The sequence below is a fragment of the Spinacia oleracea genome, chromosome 3 (assembly GCF_020520425.1).
Source record: "Spinacia oleracea cultivar Varoflay chromosome 3, BTI_SOV_V1, whole genome shotgun sequence".
In the NCBI taxonomy this organism is placed as follows: Eukaryota; Viridiplantae; Streptophyta; class Magnoliopsida; order Caryophyllales; family Amaranthaceae; genus Spinacia; species Spinacia oleracea.
Genome location: NC_079489.1, coordinates 83,342,245 through 83,348,203, shown reverse-complemented (window position 1 = coordinate 83,348,203; position 5,959 = coordinate 83,342,245). Strand labels below are relative to the sequence as shown.

At 33.8% G+C, this 5,959-nt stretch overlaps 1 long non-coding RNA gene across 1 annotated transcript; it reads left to right on the top strand.

The window, feature by feature from the left end:
* The first annotated feature begins 4,588 nt into the window (after positions 1-4,588).
* LOC130469155 (uncharacterized) lies at positions 4,589-5,959 on the top strand. Its single transcript, XR_008929527.1, has 4 exons — positions 4,589-4,944; positions 5,045-5,081; positions 5,182-5,283; positions 5,918-5,959. It is a non-coding gene; the product is annotated as an uncharacterized lncRNA (long non-coding RNA).

The following is a 5,959-nucleotide window of genomic DNA, read 5'->3' as shown; positions in this document are numbered from 1 at the left end:
CATTGGAATTATTTTTCCATTTATGTCCAATATTATACCAAGTATAACATATAATTTTCAGACAGACCAACCAACATCCACATAACAACGGTCATATTTAGAATGTACCGTTTTTTCAAATCTAAAACCAACTTATTGGACTATAAGTATGGCTTGCCTACTTCAGCAAAGTACTCTTGAAACCAAACAGTTCCACTACAAAACTATAAATCACAAAATTAAGAGCATGGTTTTAGATTATGAATCCCGAACCTCATCCCCGTCAACGAGAAACACCCGTGGGAGTAGAGTGAAGAATTTGTTTTGCTACCATGGTCAAAAAGCCAAACTTGACCTTTGTAAACACACCAAGAACGCTGGACAAAGGTTCTACTCATGCCCTTATTGGAAGGTTGGTATCAAATACACTAATTTTTTTTTTCAGTGCCTACTTTAGTATATGGGATGGATAGTAATGATTTAGATTCGGATGCAGGACGATAATTGTGGTTTCTTCACTTGGGAGAACGACATAATTATCAACATTGTTGAGGTACTTCAAGAAGATAATTCAAATCTGCGGGAACAGAGTGTGCGATTAAGTCTTGCAAATGAGATGCTCATTGCCCAAATCGAAAAGGCACGTGACGCAGAAGTATTCATGTACAAGATGGCATTCATGATAGCCTTTGCCTTGCTTATTTATTTCACTAGGATTTGATAATTGTAATCGTTTTCTACATTTGCCTTACAATGCTTCGTCACGTTATTGTTCGTTTAATTAATAAAATAAATTCCCTACGCAACTTTTTTTTGTGCCATTCACTTAAAGTATGTATTGACAGAAGTCCTCAAATTTACAATAATGAATAATAGATTATTGTACATTATAACCAAATAAATTATGAAATGGAACTCAAATGCTGTACTTGGGATTACAATTCCATTAACAATTACAACAAAACTAATGTATACAGTTAATGTTACAGCAGAATTGAGACACGCACGACTTCATTAATTTCGATAAAAATAACCCAAGCGTCTGCGTCTTGGGAGTTGGTACAAAAATTATTGCATCATTATTATTACATACACAATATATTTTAAAACCGTAAAATAAACTTAACATACACAACCAGTATTATATCTAGTATAAATTGAAAACAGGTTAAATAAAACAAATAAAGGTAGTCCAATAGTCAACAAACCTATCACATCATACGTTGTCTCCCCTTACACTCCCATTCTTGTCTAAAAATTAAGAGAAAAATCACTTTAATAGAACTACAAAGAAGTAAGTAAGCTTCCAAGACACAACTCCACAAAATCACTCTCTCAATAAAAATAAACTCCAAAACCCTCCCTAAACTACATCTTCACGGAATGGAAAATCAACAACAACAAGATGGGGAACAACAGCTACCAACACAACTTGGTTTGGAATTGGTAAGAAGCGTACCTCTCAATTCTTTATTTCATGTCTATACAGTAATTATGTAGGAATTAATTCTATTATTTTAACATTTGAAATGAAATTATTTCGTAACTATTGATGACCCCTTGGATGTTAATTGATTGTTAAAGCTAGATCTGGAATTAATAATTTAATTTGTTGTGGATTGTGGTGTTAGTTGCGAAATTTAAATAAAAAGAATGCTCAATTGCTAATGTTGTTGTTGATTTACTAATTTTGTGAATAATCAATCAAAAAATTGGGGGAGTGATTGTTTAATACTACGATTTACACTTCAAGTCTTGTTTAAAATTATTTTGTTTCCTACACAAAATCGAAATAATGTAGGTGTAATTGGTAAATTGTAAAATGGAGTCGTTAAACTAAATTTCATTACAAAGGGGTTGTAATTTGGGAAAATTATTCTACATGTTTGTGTGTATAATTTTGTGTATTTTTAAATATTTAATTACATGAACTAAGATGGAGTTATCTACTGCAAACGTTCGAGTGGACATTAAAGGAGATGATCAATTTATGTATATAGTCATATAGTTGTCCAAAAAGTAGTAATTATCCTAAATTGTACTATTCAGCTTCTGGTTTTGCAATTTACTGATGGATATTAGGAGATGATTACTAACTTTATTTTAAATTAAAATAATAACATTGCAGCTGAAACGAGAACAACATTGGGCACTATTCGATGAAAACATTATGGGGAGATTGATATTTCCACGTTTCACGTCTACGGAGGCAATGGAAATAGCTAAAGTTTGCAAAAAATGGAGAGAATTTGTCATGATTAAAATATTACATTGTGACGAAGTAATGGATGATACTTGGTAGGGCAACGACCTTGAAGTATACCGCGACTAAGGGTTTTATGAACACGTAGTAAAAATTTTGGACCCTAGTTTTTGCAATAACCCAATAATTTTTCTTACATATCCCATATGCGGATTCATATGCTTGTAAAAGTATATTTTATTAAACAACGTTTTCTGTTTCATTAACATGCATGTAAGGGTCAAATTAATATGACGTCAACTAAATAGGTCACAGTAAAATATAATTTCAACATCATTTGATATTAAAGTAACCACAATGTCAAATTTCGTAAAAGAATAACTAAAAATAATCACGCAGTTCAAATTTGGGGAAGAAATAAGGGTAATGATGACACCCACAATGTACCTTCTGTCGATAAAATTAACTCTTACACTTGCGTATTTTGGAACTTTTTATTGGTAATGGATGAATAATTTTCCATACACGACTAAAATTAAAAATAAGAGAGACAAATTAAAAACGGATAACTTTTTTTAAAAGCATATACACAAATAAATAATTTACATTTATAATTTATGGAGTAAAAAAGTCAACAAGGCAATCACATCAACCTTTGTCTTCCCCATACTACCATACCTGTCTCAAAATTCAGACTACTTTACATGCAAAAACTAAGTTCATTTTCCTTTTACATTTAATCACACTACACTCATTCTTACATCACACACCTCACAAACTCATTTCACAAAGCTCAAAAAAAACCATCATTTCCTCTCTCTCTCCACAAACCAAAGACGCCCAAATTTGAGTGAAATCATGGAACACCAACACCAACCCGAGCTTCCAGAGATGGCGAATTACAATTTGGGGCCAATCGTGGTATGGATCCAACCCTTCCTTTGTGTGTTTCGATTATTGTATACTAATTATGTTGTACTTAAATCCTATTTTAAGTTCTTTTGATAACGAAATTGTGGTTGTGCTTGGTGTTGTTGGTCACGAAAGAAGTTGTTTTGGTCACGAAATTGGAAGTGCTTGGTGTTGTTGGTGGTTGTTTGTGATGGGTGTTAGTGTTGGTGTTGGTGTTGGTGTGGGTGTTGGCGATGGTGATGGTGTTGTAAATGGTGGTCTTATTTTTGCTAATCGTATTGCTGTTCGAGTTGTACTAAGTTAATGTTGGTGTTTTTTGTCTTGTTTCTTACAACAATCCAAAAGAATTAAGAGGTCACATGTTCAATTTTGGTAACTACAAAGTATAATTCATCCATTAAATGTTTAAAACTAATTAGGGTTTGACTAAAAATTGGGATTCCATGTTTACATTATGAACAACTAATTCAGATCTGGACAATTTCATTCGGCAAAACTGGTTCTACTTCACATATGAATTTGCTAAAATTGTAATTAGATTTAATCGAGATTAATGGATAATATGTGTTCCATTTCAGAAATTAATTAATTGCCCCTCATTTTATAATTGCTTTCAAAGTAAAAACAACATGTGAAATTGGTGACAACTATAATAATAAGTTGGTTAATAAAAAAACGAACAAATGTTAAATACAAATGTATCAAAAAACGAACATATGTGTACATGACACTCTATGGTAATCTCACAAACATCTCATTTTATACACATTATATAGTTCAACCATTAAATCTGCTTGCATCACATTTTACAACTAATTGCATCCCATTGTGAGTCATCTTGCTACCCTTTTGTTAAACAAATGCTACAACAAATGTACAGCCGTTTGGACCGGGTTTTCGATTCAACCCAACAGACGAGGAACTAGTTCAGTGGTACCTCAAAAGAAAGATCACAGGAAAACCGTATGGTTGGGAAGCTATTACTCAAGTGGATTTCTACAACTACGAGCCGTGGGAACTGCCAAGCCTATCACCGTTGGACTCAAGGGGCAATTTGTGGTTTTTTTTTGTACCAAGAGGAGAAGAACGTAAGAGATTGACTAGGGATGGTCAATGGAAAGGTTCTGGAGCGACAAAATATGTGTTTCATTTGGGAACAATTGTCGGAGAAGTAAAAAACTTCTATTTCAAATGGGGTGAAGAACATACGCAATGGAGGATGAAAGAGTATTCCATTACCGGTGATGACGTTGGACACGATCATCACAAATATGTCATCTGCAAGCTTTACTACAACGGACCGTGGAACGAAAACCAATTCGTTGAGGAAGAATGGGTTCCACTCTTTGATCCTCCACAAGTCGCACAGAGCGAATGTAATCCCCCGTAATTTTATATATTTCATTTATATATTTTAACGTATATTTAATATATTTAAATAAGAATTTATGAATTTTGGAAATAAATATATAGTTAACGTATATTTATTTATTACATTTTAATATTTTCAACGATTTACGAAATCGAAAATGATTTTAGAATTTTAAGTTGAAAAGAATTTGAATTACGAAAATTGATTGAATTTAGAAAACGATCCTATTCAGTTTTGGACTCGAATCATTAAAGCTAAATCCTAAGTCTAGCCCACTTGAAAAGCCCAACATTAAAACCCAAACTCAAACCCTCCCCTTCTTTCTTCTAATTCACGTGAAAGCTAGGAAGAGAAAAACAAAACCCTCCTTCACTATTCACGTAAGTTTTCAAACCCTCAAGAACTCATCCTCTCTCTCTCCTCGTCGCTGCTCTCCTCCTTCACGCCGTTGCTCCAGCCGCCGGTCTCCTCGCCGTCGGTAAGTATCCTTCGACCTTCTCCTTCGTCGTCCTTTTTTCCCCTGTTTTCGTTCTTCCTTGCGTTTCCTCTCCTCCTTAATGCTTTGTCTTCTTGAACAGCCACCAAGGCCGCCGGACCGCGTCGCTGTCCTCGCCGGTAAGCCACCGCTTCATCTCCTCGTCGTTCCCTTCTTTTCTTTCGATTCACTGCTGTTCATCCTCCCTCACTCCCCTCCTCTTGTTCGACTTGCGCACAGCACCACCCGCGACAGCAACCACCGCTGCCGCCACGTCAACAACCCAGCCGGCCGCCGCTGACCGCGTCGTGCACCGCCCAGCTTTTCCTCTCCTCTTTCTTGGTTATTTCTTAAACCCTAAGTAACTAATTATTTTAATTATAGTTTGTTAATTTAAATGATGTTCTTGGATTAAATTTATAATTTTGTTGTTGAATATGATTTCCAGATTTGGGTGTTGATATTATAAACCAATTATTTTCAGTTTTGGTTAATTAAAAATAAGTTAGGGCTTAATGAGGTTTTATTAATTTGAATTACGTTTTCGTGAATTAAAGTTATGGTTTTTGTGATTAAATTATAAATTTCAGATTATGCAAATTATATAATAAAGTTATTAATTTTCAGATTATCAAATTACTTTGAAATATTAATTTTGATTGTTTAAAGTATGAAATTCAAGGTTTTTATGATTATTAATCATGGTAAGTTGAGTATGGATTATTGAATTCGTCGTTTTGAGATACTAGGAACATAGATTGACCTCGGTGAAGCTTTTAAATGAATTTATATTGCTGAAAATTTAAAGTACGATGTTTGCAAAAAGTTTTCAACGAATTTCAATGATGCTAGGAAATCAAATGTCTAAGTTTAGATATTGGGGAAAGTTCTAAATATGTTTAGGATGCATTTAGAATGCTTTATTATGGTTGCCAATGATTAGAAATTGATTGGGATTACTTGCTGGTTATTTTAGGCGGAGAATTCTCTTTAGGCGACTTTTGAAAGTGTTAAAGTG